This window comes from Protopterus annectens, chromosome 14.part0, assembly GCF_019279795.1.
Source record: "Protopterus annectens isolate FY-2018-M chromosome 14.part0, PAN1.0, whole genome shotgun sequence".
NCBI classification, from domain to species: Eukaryota; Metazoa; Chordata; order Ceratodontiformes; family Protopteridae; genus Protopterus; species Protopterus annectens.
In genome coordinates this window covers 424594246-424612666 of record NC_056748.1, presented here as the reverse complement: position 1 = coordinate 424612666, position 18421 = coordinate 424594246, and the positions used below count along the sequence as shown (strand labels likewise).

Here is an 18421-nt window from a genome sequence, read left to right as displayed (position 1 = left end):
GGATGGAACGCCCCTGACATGTGTGTCAGCAAATCTGGAACTGGATCCAGAGTCCACGGTTTGTCCAATAGGTAAGGTCTGAGAAAGGGGAACCAAATCTGTCGAGGCCAGTAAGGTGCAATTAGGATAATTTTGCTTCCCAAGGATATTGCTTTCTGAATTACCTTTGATAGGGGGGGAAAGGAGGGAAAGCATAGAGAAGTCCCGAGGGCCAATCGTGAATGAGTGCATCTCTTGGTGTTTCCCCTTTTGGGGGAATCAGTGTGAAGTAGCTGCTGCATTTGGCATTGGGAGGGATGGCAAACAGATCGCAACAAGGCTGACCCCATTTGCGAAAAATTTGTTCCGCAATGTCTGTGCTCAGAGACCACTCATGAGGCATCAGAATAGCCCTGCTGAGCCTGCTGGGAAGACACTGCCCACTCCCACACTTGAAGGGCTTCTCTGCAGAAGGGGTAAGATTTGGTCCCTCCTTGTTTGCTTAAGTACCACACCACCAACATGTTGTCCGAGTTGATTGCAATTGTCCCTAGAGGGAGAAAGCCGTGAAGTGCTTGCAATGCTAGAAGCACTGCTATCAGCTCCAAGACGTTGATATGCAAATGAGCCTCGTGTTCTTGCCAAGTGCCTTAGACTGTTCTCCCTAGATAATGCCCCCCCCAATTTGGGAGGCATCCATGGTCACAGTGGCAACTGGGGGGGACAAACGGTCTGCCTGTGTTTAGATTGCTGGTCTGGGTCTACCAACAAAGATCCTGTTTGCACAAATCTGTTATCAGGATGGGGTGAGACAGAGGTAGATACTGCAGTGACCATTGGGCAAAAAGTAATCACTGCAGGACCCTCATGTGCAGTCTGGATAATGAAACTAGCGTGATTGTCGAAGCCATGGTTCCTAACAGCTTGAGCACCACCTTTGCTTTCACTTTTCTTGGAGGAAGTAAGCTCAAGACTTGTTCCCTTAGACTCTGAATTTTTTCTACGGGAAGGAAAGCCCTCTTTGAAATGATGTTTATTTTGGTGCCAATAAAATTCACATGCTGAGAGGGTGACAATGCAGATTTTTGTCAATTCACTGTAATCCATAACTACAGGCAAGTTGAAATGGTAGCGTCCCTGGCCTGTAACAGTAGATGCCTAGTGGTGGCAGTCAGGAGCCAGTCGTCCAGATATGGAAACATCTGGAATCCCTGACATCTCAAGTGAGCCGTAACCACTGCCAAACATTTGGTGAACACCCTGGGGGCTGTGGTGAGACCAAAGGTCAGGGCATGGAACTGATAATGACTGGCTCCCAGCTGGAGGCATAAGTGACTCCTCAATGCCCTGTCCATTTTGATATGGAAGTATGCATCTTGGAGGTCTATGGAGCACATCCAAATGTCTTTCCCTAAAAATGGGAGTATCGACTGTAAGGTGACCATTCGGAACTTGGACTTCTGTACAGATTTGTTCAATTTGCTGAGATCCAAAATGAGTCTCATGTCCCCTGTTCTTTTTGGCACCAACAAAAATCTGGAGTAAGTCCCTAATCATACTTGGTCTGCGAGGATGGGTTGGGTGACTCTTTTTACAAGCAACTTTTGGACTTCTAGAGTTGCTGAATCCCTGTGACTGGGTGGCACATCTGGGATTCATCTGGTCTGAGGGGGGTGGAGAAGAGAATATGGTAACCTCTGGTAATTATCTTTAATACCCACTTGTCTTGAGTGATGTCATGCCAGGCGTCTGGGTATAAAGAAATACGACCCCTGACTGGCTCCAGAGATGCGCAGTCGGGCCTCCTTTCAGGAGCACTGATAGGGGTGACCATGAAAGGAATCACGGTCTCCTGTTTCTGTGGGCCTCCTCTGCCTCTAGGGCATTGTCTACCATAATTTTCTCTCTGCCTCTGGAGAAGGAATCACCTTGTGCTTCCTGAAAAAACCTCTGCGATTTTTTGAACCACATTTTGCCGCCCTTCTGCCCTTTGGGATAGAGTCTAGAAGGGATGGAAAAACAGACTCCCACAGCAGAGAGGGTTTTTCCTTCTTGCTCGCACCTGGTGAGTGTGTCCTTTACCTTGGTTCCGAACAATGAGGATCTGTCAATGGGGGCGTTAGTAAACGTAGACTTAAAGGTCTCTGCAAAGTTACACAAACACATCCAGGAATGCCTTCTAAGACAGACTCCTGAACCTGCTGCCCTACTCGCTCCATCTGCCGCACACGATATTAGTCTCATGGAGGAGTTCACAACAGAATTTAGGGTAGACATTTGTGCATTGACCTTCTGAGATACTGCATCAGATATGTTATCCTGTAGAGTATCTCCCAGCTCTTTTAGGAGATCTCTCTGGAGCCTTGTGAAATGAGACAGGTAGTTCAGCAATCTAAGTGTAAAAGCCACTGAAGAAAAGACACGCTTTCCATACCCATCCATTGTTTGAGACTCTTTGTTCGGTGGATAGACAGTGGAGGACGTTTCAGCAAGTTACTTTTTGGTGGCTGCTGCCACCACTATGGCATCTACTGGAACACCCTTAGTAAGAAAGTCCTTGTCCTGGGGTGCTGACAAAAATGCATTTGGTCTTCTAGGAACTGGTTCCACAGAATCAGGAGATTCCCACACCTTTTGATTCACTAAATCCAGTAGCTCATCGAAAAGAGGAGACATCCAAGAGGTGGAGGGTTGAGACCCGAAAGCCTTTAGGTACACTGACTCCTCTTCAGAAGGGGATGTGATGGGCCAGCCACTTCTCTGTTTCAGGATGTCAAGGATATCTGCGAATGAGGTATCATCACAGGACGACTTGGGGGACCCTTCTGACTCCTCGCAGTCAGTGTCTGATGTAATAGACTCAGCAGGGGAGTCAACATGTTTCCTCTTACAAGTTTTCTTCCTAGGCAGTTCCTCAGACAGACATTCTGGGGAGACCTCGGAAGACTGGGGACACTCATGGAGGTCTCCTGAGGCAGCGGGTCTCTGCTGTGTTGGGAGAGAGAGGGAGCTGAGACCATAGTCGGAGCTTTAGGGGGAAGAGTGTCGGTACCTCTGGATGAAATTGAAGACCTGGACAGCACACTCCTCATCACCTCGAAGGCCGATCCTCCCGGCTCCAAGGATACCCTCCACTGCAGACTCAGTCCTTGTGCTGAGGAAATGGGCTCCGAGGCAGATGTGGGGTCCTAGCCATGAGCCAACCAGAAGTTTTTGAGCTAAAGTATGGCCGAGTCAGAGCCGAGGTTCGGCTTCAGTCCCAAGTGTAAGAATGAAGGAGAGATAGGACTACAGAACATAGACATTTATACCAGACGGGTTTACTTTGCTAAGGAATATATTTAAAATGGTTTAAAATGGTTACAGAAACAACTGCCTGAAAGAGATGACTGGTTATATAGGGTGATATTAATTAAGTAAAAGAAATCAATCACTTGCTCAGCTTAACAAAGAAAACCACAGATCATGAGCATGTAGTCTACCTGGGAGGTGAGTCCTATCTTTATAAGGTAGTATAAAAGAAGAAAGGGCATGAATAATTACTGTCACAAGTCAGACATGTGTGTGCATGTGCATGAAAACAGTACACCCCTAAAAAGCAGCAGCACAGCATTAACTGTGTTCCTGAACAGGAAATCAGATAAGAATAATTTTACGTGGAGATTTTGGTAAAATAGTACCCTTCATATGAATACATAAATAACATGTTGTGCACAGCATATTCCAGGTATACCTTCAAAAGTTCGATGGCCACATCTTCGATGCTCCTTCTGCGAACTGCGAACCATGAAATTCAAAAACCATGAAAACCGAAGCGCCGAATTACAAAACCTCGCCCCCTGTTTTGACCCATGGTAGCACTCGTTTTGGCGGTGGAGCAATCGGGAATGTTGAAGTTTGATATTTTTATGACATTTAAGGACATCCGCGTAACAGAATTTGGCTAAATGGTTTGTGTATACGGACATTCGGAAATGTGCCTTTGCACAAATGAATGTATACCCATATTCCATGTGGATGACTTATTTTACTTTATTGAAAAGTTAAAAAAGATACAAAAAGGATGTCTTCTTTTTCATGTGATCAACTAACCTAGTTTGGCAGTTTATGCAGAGGATTAAGACTATGACTTGTTAAACAACTGCTGCTTGTAGTCCAGGGTTTGATTCCCCATGCCTGTGTTACTCTGAGCATGTCACTTAATCAGACTGTGCTTTGAGGAAATGGAGATATTTGGCTAGGTTCCTCACCGGTCCCTTGGACTGCATGGGTACTAACTACCCATGAATAATTCCTCTTCAGAAGGATCATCAGTTTTGTGCCTGGTTTGTGAAGGGTGTTGATGAATGCAAGGTCTGTAAACAATAACCCTCTAAATGACTTTCCATCTGCTTACTATTCTTCTGTGAGAAGAATGGAAGACCACAAAGGGGAGATTAAAAGTGGTTCCATAATGCCCATCCACACTGATAACCTTTTTCATGAGTGTTATCTGTATTACAAATATTTAATATTATGTACATAACAGCAGCACAAACACTACAAGCTGCTATATCTTTTAGTAGCAGAATGTCCTGTGGTGAGGCAGTTCTCCAGGGGTTCCTCCTAGTTCAAATGAAAATTTTCTGAGCTCCTTGTCTTGACAAGTATGTATCAAGATTCACTGCTTAGTATTCTCATGTGTAGAATGTATTTGCTACAAAAGTCTTCTTGAAGTTGCAGAGGATAGTCATATGATCATCTCTGCCATAATAACCCCATAACAACACAACTTCATCTGGCGCTTGTACATAAGGTACTGTGCATTTAACCATACATCATACTGGTGGTCAGTCCTTTTTAACTGAACTCAAAGGTTCACAGGTTCATGCGTGGATACTAGGCTAATGACCAGTGGAGCCTTTTTAAACCTAGCTATGCATTACAAATCTCTGACAAGTTCTGGTACCCTTGATTAGTGCAAGCTGGGGCTTGGGAGATGAAACATTTACAAGCAGAGGCTTGGGGATGAAATGTTTACTGGCTGTCTGCATCTATTACAGACATAGATGTCAGTCCAGGGATGAATTTCCTGCTCCACATTCAGTTGTCCAGTTACACTCGAATTGGATTAGGGAGGAACTCTGTTTCACGTGGATGGGGAGCCTGTTCCAGGGAAGGAGTAGTCTCTGGAATACATACCTGTCTTTCCAGCAGGCCTTATTTATATCACATGCAAGGTTTAAGCCTTTAGAATGGGTAATTCTGGTGCTGTTTGTTTTGCAGATATGCAGGAGGTTCATCAGGGTGGTCTCTTGCCTTGTATGCCAGGGACAGATCTCCCCTCAACAGCCTATAGGAGACAGAATGCATGGATTGGGCTTTCAGGTTGTCTGCACAGTACATGTTATTACTTCTGCCCTGTATTCCCTCAGTAAGGTGCCTCTGTATGTGTTCCAGTTGTTGGACACACTTGGTTAGGTACACACCAAAAGTGGTACGGTATGCAATTACAGGACTTGTAAATGCTGAATGCAGTAGAATATTGACCCCCTTGGACCCAGATGCCATAAATGTGTTTGTAAGTTGCACAACACAGACTGATTTCCTCACTACTGTCAACACGTTTGTGAACATCAAATGGCAGTATACTTTAACATCCCTAACTCCCATGTATCAAAAAGCTGACTTTAAAGTTCAAATTACTAATGCTAAAAGAAGAACCTGAAGTTATCTGATGCTACACCTGGATGATGCTCCTAATGAACTGATTCTCGATAGCACCTGTTAAAAGCACTTATAATGGATATTATGATACAATTGCAAATGTATGTAATATAGTTACTTTCTTGCTTAATCATATTAATTATAGTGTTATAGTTATTTTTAAGATTGTGCTCTCTATGTCTTCAGACTAGAGCTGTACTTGAGAAAGAAGTTGAACGCGTATCAGAACACGTAAAAGACTAAATGAATAAATTTGCCATTATGTTTACCCATATAAACACTCTCTTGCTGCACTCACTTGACACTGCCATAAACTACCATGTCTGAGACCCTTCTTTATTGCTCAGTATTGCACTAGAATAAGACAAGAATATTTGTATTTACTTAACTTTGCTATCAAATAAAACATGCATTACCTGCAAACAGCCAGCCTCATTAAAGCACACTTGGGTTTGACTTCCCTAGAACGAGAAGAAACAAAACAAGTTTTAGCCAACAACACATGCAAACATCAAATATAAATATCTCTATGGAATGCTCCAAAATAAGCAGTAATGTTTTAGTTTCCAGTTATTATAAAGCAGTAAGCACTTAGTAAGGCCTACATTCAGTAATTGTTTGTATACTTTTAGCTTACAGCTCTGTGTTCCTAGAATGAGCAATAAAATGCTATTAAAGCTATTTTACTATAAAAACACCATATCTGTTATTACTGAGAAAAATGGCTCTGCAAGTGTGCCACAGAGATGGCTTTTTTGAAGAATATGTTGCATATATAAAAGATATCCTACGGGTCAAATAAAAAGGCCCCACTCTGAAAGCAAATTAGCTACAAAAATGGCATGCATGCTCAAAGTAGTTAGTGTAAACCGCAGTAATGAAAAATAGTTTTATAAAAAATCCTTCCTGATGAGATGCCGAGTTTGACTATTCAGCAGTACATTTCTTTTAATTAAACATTCCAATACTGAATAAAATCTTTACAGTGGTATCTATTAGCCCTTAAAGTCTGCTCTGAAGGAACCATAACATGATTACTTTTAATAAAAGACGCATTTTAGAATCACTAAGAATGCATCTGTTTTTGTCAAGCTAATAAATCAGATTCAGTTTCTCTTGTGAAACACCTTCAAGCACCACCAGATTTCCACATACACACACCAGGAAGCCAAGTCCAAAGTATAATTTTATGTTTCTCTCCTTAATTCTGCAAGTTACATGTGCAATGTTAAATATTTATTTAAACATTCTTCCTCTTGTTACTGCCTTTTATTTTTGCAGCATATTTGCCTCCCACTTGGGGGGGGGGGGGGTTGACATACTTTGCAGTAGCTAATCAGCACAGTAGAAGTGTTGTTACAGTTTATACCCTGCAAGGAGCACTACAGTGCTGTGGTTTGACCACAAATGCAATATTAGCTTTTAAAGCCGGTATGGCAATAAAGAGTGATTGGCATGATGGATAGCTGATTGCACCCCCTAACACTTTGCACCAAGAACAGATGCTGCTTTCACCCCACCTTGCTACACTACTACTGCCTTCCTTTGAACCAGCAGCCTCAATACCCCTCAAGTTGCTTACATGGGAAACAGCTCTGATGCTGGCACTTGCATCAACCAGGCATATCTCTGAGCTACAACTTCTTATGTGCAAAGAGCCCTTTCTCATTTTTCACAGGACAGAGTTAACTTGAGAACTAACCCCACCTTCATGCCTAAGGTAGTGTTAGAAATCTACTTAAATCAAAATTTTCATCTCCCTGTATTCTTTCCCAAAAAAAGAACAAGGGGGAGAGGATACTTCACTCCTTAGATGTATACAGGCAACTAAAATTCTACTTACACAAAACAGAATTCTTCAAAAGACCTGAAAAGTTATTCATGGCTTTTGCAGAAGGGTAGCAGGAGAAAAAAAACTGTGAGAAAACAGACCATTTAAAAAAGGATTGCCAACTGTATCACAGTATATCTCACCATGGTAAACACACTCTTGGCAGAGTGAGCGATCATTCACAAAGAGCAAAGGCTACCACCACAACATTTTTGAAAGGTACTCCTACACAGACCATCCTAGAATCAGCTACTTTGTCACCTGTAAACAGCTTCTTCTTGCCATATCCAGAGTTATAACTGGGTTTCAAATGCCATTCTGTGGAGCCTGGTGTCCCTAGCCTAGAAGTTTCCCCAACCTCCCAAAATAAAAAAGCTTTGGGAATCTCCCCAAGATTTAGTGCTGTAACAGTGACTAATAGGAACATATTTCAGATGTGTAGATAACTTACCATGACTGCAAATGTTCGAGTAGATCAGTGTTGTAGTACCTTTTCCCACTCTCCTGCTCCTCTGTTCATCTGCCCTGGTGTTGGGGCGAGTATCCTACCTATTCATCACCTCCCATCAACTTCTGCTTCTTAACTTAGTTCAGGGCTGCCAGATGTCAGCAATGTCATTGGAGATGTCATCCTCCAACTGATGATCATCCAAATTTAGTACTTCAGATAAGAATTACTTTTTAATGGTACCAGCTGATGAGCCTTTATACCACCGATGTCCTGACAGTAGAAGGCAAAGCATGTCCACTGGCTAGGGGATGGCGAAAACTACTGCCATTTTGCAAGCGATGGGCTTCTGCATGGCAGGAAGTCCCAAGACTTAGTACTGCAACAATTATCTATCTGAACTTCTACAATTATGGCAAGTGTGACACAACTGTACTTTATCTGTATGTGACAAGGGATCAATTTCTCTTAACTTCAGACCCTGAAATCTCAGATACATCAAAACCATTTCCTTGTTTTCTATAATATTATGTAGAGTGTGGTAGCATCACCCATCATTTATAGATCGAGTTCAGTAGACCCTTAAACATATGTCTGCTGTATCCACTCACTGTAACCACTCTGCTACTTTTTATCCGGATCTTACATCAACATCATTTAACTTAAATTGCCTGTAAGGAAAGGTCTGCAATATCCTCTCCATATTAAGAATAGATTTCCTAACCTTTATCTCTTGAAACATCATTTTTACAAACTGTTGTCCACAGTCCAACCTTCCACGTACATTACATGTTCACAGGTCTTTCATCTTGGGTCTATATTATATTATCGCACGCTTACAAAAGCGAACGATAAATAATCGGGTCTATATTAAAAGACTGAAGAGGTGTTCCAGCGAACACCTCTTGGTCGACATGTAATGAGCGACTGCACTAAAGTGCGAACGCTCAAAACAGCAATCGCTTGGCCATCCCCCGTGTATTCGCCCCTTTCCTCACTGTAGTGCGATCTCGGAGTTGGTATATTTAGTTAGGGGTGTGTGGGGGGCATAGCCCCCCCACACTGTTATGTTTTAAAGTATGTGTGCGTGTGTGTGTGTGTGTGTGTGTGTGTGTTTGTGCTAGTGGTTTCTTTCCCAGGGAAAGAAACTGCTGTTTTGAGCATTCGCGCTTTAGTGCATTTGCTCATTACGTATCGGCCAGGAGATGTTTGCTGAAACACCTCTTTGGTCTTTTAATATAGTCCCAAATAATCGACCCCATGTAAGCGAAAGCTTACAACGTCGAAACCTCAAGGGAAAAAAATTGCTGTTCCAAAATAAAAAAAAAAAACAACTTTAAAACATTACATAATGTGGGGGGCTTCACCCCCCTACTTAAATATACCAACTCCGAGATTGCACTACTGTGCTGAAAACGACAAAGTAACAAAAGTGGCCAAGCGAATTCTTTCCCAGGGAAAGAATTTGCTGAAAAGCTGCTTCACTATTTTGCCTTTTTACTCTTTTCGGTTCAATCAAGATGCATTCGACAAACTGCGTCTGAGATCTGGTAATAGGAACCCTTCATCTCAGCTATGGCACCCTCAGATGTAAAACTGTTGTTACAGTACAAAGTCAAGCAGCTGCTAAAGTGCCTGCTAATGAGAGTGTTCAGAACAACACACCTCAACAGAATGAAATATACCTCGCTGCAGGTGATAGAATTCAAGCTTAAAATGAATCACACCAAGAGTTAGGCCCACCAACAATAAGCTTCACAATGCCCTTACTGAGATGACATCTGGCAGTCTAAGTGGTCTGATGAATAAAGAGGGCCATGCATTTATTTATTTTTTATTTATTTATTTTATTTTACATTTGTTTACCAGGGTGGTCTGACTGGACAGAGCTGTCCATTTTTAGCAGAGGCCTAGGGAGAAAAGCTCCAAAACAACTGCTAACATACTATACATAAGGTATTTACAAGAGCATTGTGGTTTACAAATACAGTTATAAAGTACAGGAGATAATAACACATGATTGCATAAGATATTTACATAAGCATAGTAGCATAGTGGTTTAGACATACCATTAAAAGTATAGCAGGTAGTAATATATGACTGTTGTTCATACATTATGTTTAGTAGAGTTAATCTTGAAGATGTACTGAAGATAAGACAAGAAAGGAAAAACTAAAAAAAAAAAAAATACTAGTCAGATAATCTTGAAGACATAATGAAGATAAGAGAAGAAAGGAAAAACTAAAAAATACTAGCCAGTTTGTCAAAGGAGGAGAATATAGACAAGTTCATATGAGGTTCATTAACATTTTAAGGGAAAGCTTTTCAACTTAGTCTAGGGGAGAGATAATGGGTATAGATGGGACGGTGGGGAGTAGGCAGCAGTGAGCTGGTAAGTAACGTGTGATAACATATAGAGCATCAGTGGGAGTTTTAAAGAGGAGATTGGACAGTGGGTAGGGGAATGCTGTTAGAATATGTCAGCCATGTGCTAGGCAGTTGCATGTCCACAAGTTGTTTAGGTGGGAAATAAGCTGTTTTTTAAAGATAGTTTTGTTTGGTTTTACCCTGATTTGTAGTGGTAGAGAGTTCCAAATCTTGGCAATGTTGCTAGAATACAGGGAGTCACCAAAGCTGTAATGGCTTTTGGAGATTGCAATTAGTGCCTTGTTAGTGGATCTAAGTTCTTGGTTATTGGAGTAGAGGGTGATCAGGTCTAGTAAGGCTGGAGTTTTGTCAGGTTGGTACAGTATTTGATGAGCTAGAAGACGTTGGTTTTGAGTTAAGGTGTTAGGGAGTTCCAGCCAAGAAAGCTGTTTTAGATCTTGACAGTGGTGGTTGCAGTTGGAGGAGTTTGTGGTGAATTTTGATATTTTGTTGTAGCATACTGATAGCTTGTTTAAATTGCTCTTCTTTAGATTAAATAGGACAGAAGAAGCATACAGTAAGGTAGAGAGAAGATGGGTATGAGCTAGGGTAACTTTACTGTTGCTGGTTAGGAAGTTATTACATCTGTAAAGAGAACCTAGTTTTTTGTTGATTTTGGTTATTATATGAGCTAAGTGTTTGTCAAATTTCATATTATTGTCAATAATGACCCCCTAGTAATTTGGTTTGTGTGACAGGGAAGATAGGGGTATTATCTGATGCAGAAATAGAGAACGAGGGTGTAGGTACTGTTGCTTTGGAAGGATGGAAGAGTATAAGTTGGGTCTTTTTAGGATTTAGTATTAGCTGGGAGTTTGTTAGCCAGGGTTCAATGGATGTAAAGGCTTCTTGCATGCTGCCTTCATTTTTGTGCTGACTTGTTCATTTAGCGAAAGCCATCAGGTTGGCCTCGGACTAGATGGCACAAAGTTGCTCTTCAGCAGAACAGCACTGTACTCTCATTAAATCTAACATTTCTCCTGTCCCTGTTTAGAGCACAGCTATGGTATCTGATGTGCAGTGAACATAATCTCACTTACATGCTATAGCTTACGAAAGACAGATCAAAACAACCTTTGCTTCATCACAAACGCAAAGAATGCTTAGAAATGCCCAAATTATATGCTTACAAAAAGAATACACTACCAGTAAAGAGCAGAATTGATGTCCCTGCAATCAGTACCTTATAGAATCATAAGGGAAGATCTAGAATTGCTTTCTGAGCCATTACAAAACTGATGGTACTGATCCTGCTGCATCTCCAAAAGTCAGGTAATCCCACAAAACACCAGAGCCAAGGATCTGAATCTTCACTAACAGTGGAGAGATAGCATAACTACAAAGCACCTTCCCCCCTCTTCCCTCAAATGGGACCTGGATGATAGTCACAAATTCACCCCATGCCCTCCTTCAGAGAGGAGATACAGCCTAAGGGTTGGCACTAGCAAAGTGTCAGTGGTCACAAGACTCATTTGACTTGCACTTGCTATGATCCTATGATCCAGAATGAGGATCACAAATTAACTACTGTCATTAAGACAATTTAGCCATTTACAAGAGATATTACCAATTATTTAATGACACGTTATTGTTATTCAAAAATGAGCCCACCCGACATGCCTGTTGTAAACCGAGCATATACCAACAGAAAAAGGTCTGGCTGTTAAAGTACCACTCAGTGGCCAAACTTTTCTATTGGAATAAGCTACGGAGGAACAGTGCAAAACAGAAGAAAAATCAGGTATGCTCTCAGATATTAAAAGTGCCTGATTTTCCTTCTTTTTTTGCATTGTCTCTCCGTAAAACTCACCAGACTCTCATACTTCTCAATTGTGCAAATTTTCATGGAATATTTAAGATTTTTGCCTCATAAAACAGCAAAAGAGATTCTTTTTTTTCCATTGCTTGTCTTCAGCAGCACTGATATACTGTGTAAGAGTGGGAATGCGAGTCCCATACACAGGTGCAGTATATCAGAAACTGCAGAAGAACAAGAAACAATATGGCAGAACACTACAGCGCCATTATACAAAGACATTATTTAAGAAAGGTAAGCAAGTTCTTTCTTAAATAATATAACTGTATAATAGCAGTTTAAGAAAGCTAAGTAATTTCTTTCTTAAATAATGTCATTGTATAACAGCAATAATCTACTCTTGGGCGTGGATATACCAGGTTTTATCCAAGGTTGGCTTTGTTTATTCACTCAGGCTTTACCCTTGTGATCACACCATGACAAACATAGGTAAATTCTGATATACCCACACCCAGTTATGGGTTATTGCTTAAGTAGTACATTTTGGAAAACAAAATGTCACATATTTCTGCATATCCTCATTTTCATGTATACAAGTTTGTTTTCTTCAATTTACATAATATTTCCCTAAGTTGCCTAGCACTACTGATATAAGTGTTGAGCATAACTGGCCTTCATGCAGTTGACCTGACTGACATTCCCAGTCACTGTAGCAGTATATTAAAACAGTCATCCTGGTTAGAAGCATTCCATAACTCATAGTTATACAGTGGTTAACTCTTCCGTCTTATATGTGCAGCCATACAGGTTAAGACTGGAGAAGGGAAATTTTCTTTACTGCAAAATTAACATAATTTCAGTGAACCTAATACTAAAAAAGGTATTAATAATATACAAAAATAAGACAAAGAAATTAGACGGTACCTTCCAAGGCTATGGAATAAGTAAACATCCCCTTACTATCAGCAGATGCCAATCATTATTTTTTTTCAAAATATTAACATGCCATTAAGGTAACCAAACATCTTGAAGGTCAGTAGCCTGTAATCATGACAATGAACATACAAACAAAACTATGATGTTTTCTGTTAAAAATAATAATACATTTTTTATTCCTTCTGGCAGTTATTCCAACACAGTCAACTACTGAAAATTTTTTAAAAGAAAACTTAAAACGAAACTTCTGGTTTCATAATCACACTGGGTAAACTTCATCCTCAAGTTAAAACTGTGAATGAAAAAGAGCTTCAGTTTGCAGGGGACAGTTGACTAGAAATTAAATGCACCTACAAAAGCAAATACAGAGCAAATGATTTCCAGCTCTTTCACTTGGGGGCACACTTGCAGGTAAAAACAAATGTTTATCAAAAGATAGAAATTCTTTGAAGTAAACATAATTAGTAAAACATTTTGCCTTCCAGAGTGCAGAACTGCTTTATTATGTTGCATAAACAATGCACAAATTCATTTGGAAGTATACTGGCTTCTACGTTAGACATCTGTGAAAAGCATGCTCTACATGGTACCAATCAGGTTACACATGAAAAAAAACATGGAGCGTAAATCAAACAATACAACTCGCTCCTAAGGTAAGCATTGACTACCCTTCACAACAGCATGTTGGTACTATGTATGCTACTGTAGCTTTCTCTCAGTCCTTCTCTTTCTTTTTTTTCTTTCTGCACTTATTTCCTAACAGATTACCATACTCCATCACCACTGCAAGTCACCATTCAGCTTTGCTCAATACTTGTTAGCATAATGCAGAGAGACAGATTTATTTACTCTTCCATATTAAGGTTAAGTCTTCTCACCTGGTCAATTAATCACAATCAATATATCCTTTTATTAGTCTTATTAGTCAGTGCCAGTGGCTTAACAGATAGCATGTCCATCTTTTATGCTCGAACATCAGTAGATCGCAGGTTCTACTCCCACATCAGATACCTTAGATTAATTTCCAGTACTGACACTGCACTGCAACATGGTGGTGGGGTGCTGCATTCCTGGATGTGCTGTCATTGAATGAGATATTAAACTGGGGTCCCATCTGCCTGAGTTGCTGTTAGCTCAGGTGGATGCAAAAGATGGCATGCATCAAAATGAAATGGAGTTTTTTATTTAGATGAACAGAAAAAATTTATAAGAAATTAAACACACACACACACACACACATGATTACATCCATTGATTACTTCATGCAGAAACATAGGTGCACAATACATCAATGTCTATATGACGGAGAAAAATATATATCAAACCTACACCAATAGAAACATTTCACAACTGGATAAAAATGGCGATCATACATACTTTTAATAATGACACATATATTTCCCCAACACCCATAAGGCGTTGACCAGCAATATGCGTCTCTTCCACCAATTGGCAGAATACCCTGAGGTAGTGGGTGCTATAGACTGCACACACATACACATCAAAGCACCACCCAGTGAGCGGGGTAGAGTCTACATAAACCACAAGGGCATCCCCTCCATCAACTGCCAGGTCATGTGCAATGCTCAGGGCATTATAATGAATGTGTGTGCTGGCAGCCCTGGAAGCTATCATAACTCCCACATCTGGCATATGATGCAGCTGTACCAGAGATTTGCCAGAGGGGACATTCCATATGGCCACTTAGTGGGGAATGCTGGTTACGCACTGGAGCCGTGGCTGATGACACCCATCAGAAAGTACAGTTGTGTACACTTACCATAAATGTAGATGTTCAAGTGTATTCACTGTTGCAGTCATCACACTTGGGTTATCTGCCTGCAGGTAGCCCTCAGTCGGCCCGAATACCAGAGACTTAGTATTTCTGCATCAGTTGCTGTCGCTCCAGGACTGGTCAAGTCATCAGGGGTATAAAAACAGGCAGCCGACGCCATTACATCAGTTTTTCTTGCCCCAAATGTCAGGAGCCCCCCAACAGGGAGCTAAGCTATGGTGAGAAAATCACCACCAGTAAAAAATAAATACCAATACCAATACCCCTGTAAGGGGAGAGTAATATACACAGAGAGGAGAGAGAGATAAGAGGGCTGGAGGGGGGAGAAAACCAGGACTGCAACAGTGAATACACCCGAACATCTACATTTATGGTAAGTGTACACAACTGCACTATGTTATTCGTGTTTCACTGTTGCAGTCATCACACTTGGGTTGATTGCCAAAGCTGAAGAAAGGGTGGAGGCAGTCAAGAAGAGTTTGGGCTGGCTAGTATGCCCTGCATGACTGCTGTTGCAAAACCCACCCTGGACTTGGAAAATATAGGTAGGTGGTAATGCTTGGTGAATGTTTGTACAGAAGTCCAGGTAGCAGCTTCCAGAATGTCCCTGGTAGGGACTCCCCTGAGGAATGCTGTAGAGGTAGAAGTTGCCCTAGTGGAATGTGTCCTGACCCTCTGAGGGGTAGGGTTCCCATGGTGCTTGTAGCAGAAATTGATGCAGTTTGCTATCCATTTGGAAATTGTCTGTTTTGAAATGGACTTGCCCTCTGCCCATGGTGCAAAACTGAGTAGTAACTGGTCAAATTTCCTGAAGGGCTTAGTCCTATTAAGGTAGAATCTGAGCTGTCTGTGCATGTCCAAGGAGTGCAGGATCCTTTCCCCTTTATTTTGAGGATTAGGAAAGAATGTTGGCAAATGGATAGATTGACTGAGAGCCACACTTGATACCACTTCAGGCATAAAGGAAGGATTAGTCCTGAGGGAGACCCTGTCAGCATGAAAAATAATGAAGGGTTCCACAGCAATGAGTGCTTGTAGCTCAGACACTCTTCTATCTGAAGTGATGGCCAGAAGAAAGGCTGTTTTCCAAGAGAGGAATTTTTACTCTGCTGACGCTGCAGGCTCAAAGGGGGGGGGGTGGGTGGGTAGCGTGAGCTTTTCCAGTACAAAGTTAAGGTCCCAAGCAGGAGTGGGTGCTCTCCTTGGTGGCCTTAGGTTGTTTGCCACTCTCAGGAACTGTTTGATGAGAGGGTGAGAGAAGAGAGGTGGCTCAGTGTTGTAATGAGCCGAGATGGCAGAGGCATGGATTTTAATGGAGGAGAAAGATAGACCTCTGTGAAGGAGATATGCTAGGTAATCCAGGAGTAGAGGTAGGGAGGGCAGTGCTGTGTCCTCTACTTTAGACTGAATACAGGAGCAATGCCTTTTCCACTTATCCGCATAGGATTTCTTTGTACTGGGTCTTCTGGCTTCAATAATGACATCCAGCATCAGCTTGCTTAGGCTGGTCACTGGGGGATAATTCAAGGAATAAGCCAGGCTGCAAGATTCAGGGTTTGCAGTTGTGGATGCAAGATCTGTCCCCCCTGTTGAATGAGGAGGGTAAGGCTCTGAGGTAGGTGCCAGGGAGGCACCGGTAACAGGCTGCGCAGTAGTGAGTACCAGTGCAGGCATGACCAGTCTGGGGCAATCAGTATTGTCCTTGGTCTGTCCTGTCTTATCTTGAGCAATATACTTGAGAGAAGGGGCAGAGGGGGAAATGCATAGATTGAGAGGTTTACCCACTGGAAGGATAGGGCATCCACTTTCCAGGCCCTGCTCTGAGGTGTCCTGGTGCAGGATTTGCTGAGTTGGTGATTGCAGTGGGAGGCAAAGAGGTCCACCTCTGGGTTTCCCCATTAAAGAGTCAGAAGGCTGAAGGTGCTGGGCTCTAATTGCACTCGTGTGGGTCTAGGAGATTTCTGCTTAAATTGTCTGCCAGTGAGTTTTGTTTTCCTGGCAGGAAGTGAGCTTGCAGATGGACCTGCATGTCCAGGGCCGTGTTCCACAGGGCCATGGCTAGCCTGCAGAGTGGGTAAGAGTGGGTTCCTCCTGCTTATTGATGTACCACATAACTGTGGTGTTGTCTGTTTTTATTAGCAGGGGACCTGGTGAGAGTAGGGATCTGAAAACTGTTAGAGCATGCTGGACAGCTAGCATATCTTTCTGGTTGATGTGCAGATGAATATGACTTGGGCTCCAGTTGCCCTGAATGCACTTGTCATCCAGGTGTTCCCCCTCAGACATAATCTGATGCATCTGTGATTAGGGTCTGGGCGGCATGGGGTTGAGTAAAGGGAAGTCCCTTGTTGTGGTTGCATGCTGCTGCCCACCAAAGAAACTCTGTCCTTAGACAAGGTATGATAGGAATGACAGTTTCCAGGTCCTGAGAATGTTTGCACCAAAGACTTTTTAAGTACCACTGAAGTTTACACATATGCAGTCTGGCATATGGAATTAGTAGAATGCAAGAAGCCATGAACCCTAGGGCCTGCAGGATTTTCCTTTTGGATAGCTGGGTTCTGGTGGCCATTTGAGTGAAGTAGCCTGCATATAGGCTTGTTTTTCTGGAATAAGGAATGCCATCTGGGATGCAGTGTCTAAGCTTGCTCCCAGGAATACAATCTTTTGACTGGGGACTAGTTTTGATTTCTTTTCATTGATAGTGTACCCCAGGGAGGTTAGAAGGTTCTTTACAAATGTCAGGTGTTGCAACAGCAATTCCTGACTGTCTGCCTGAATCAGGCAGTCATCCAAGTACGAGTAAATTTGAAGTTTTCTCTGTCTGCAGTAGGCAATGGCTGGAGCCAGGCATTTTGTGAATACTCTGGGAGCAGTGGATACGGCAAAGGGAAGTGCAGAGAAATGATAATGCATATATCCTGCCCTGAAGCATAGGTATTTCCTTCATGTGTCCCTGATAGGGATGTGCAGATAGGCTTCTTTTAGGTCTAGGGTGGCTAACCAGGGATCTTTGGCCACCATAGGAAGCAGCTGCTGAAGGGTGAGCATTGTGAATTTTGGTACCACCAGGAAGGTGTTTAGAGTGGAGAGATCTAGTATTGGACACCAAGTGCCCTCTTTTCTAGGTACAAGGAAAAGTCTGGAAAAGAACCCTTGACCTATCTGTTCTGCAGGAACAGGTTGAAGTGCCCTTATGGAGAGCAGGGATTGAACTTGGTTTTGTGCCTCTGCCCACTGGTTTGGAGGTAGATCTGGGAATCCTTTTGGGGATGGCAGGGAGTGGAAGTAACATATGTACCCCTGGGATAAAATGTTGAGGACCCATCGGTCTTTGGTGATGGAAGTCCATTTTGTTGCATGATAGGCAAGTTTTCCTCCTAGGGGCATGAGCAGTTGGGCAGAGTTGAGAAGTCATTCTGAATTCTTTCCATAAGGGGGTGGCTTAGCACTCCCTGTTTTTGAAGTGGAGGCACTCCATTGCTTAGATCTCTGCATACCCTGAGACTGTAGTCTGGGAGGGGTCTGTTTCCCCTGGGTCTA

At 42.2% G+C, this 18421-nt stretch overlaps 1 protein-coding gene across 6 annotated transcripts in view; it reads right to left on the bottom strand.

Moving 5' to 3' along the window:
- CTBP2 (C-terminal binding protein 2) overlaps nucleotides 1–18421 on the bottom strand; it is a 2784951-nt gene that overhangs the window by 1395676 nt on the left and 1370854 nt on the right. For all 6 annotated transcript variants that reach the window (XM_044056194.1, XM_044056191.1, XM_044056196.1 and 3 more), the window contains one exon: nucleotides 6102–6146. The gene's annotated coding sequence lies outside the window, so the exon portion shown is untranslated. The remainder of the gene's footprint in view (nucleotides 1–6101; nucleotides 6147–18421) is intronic.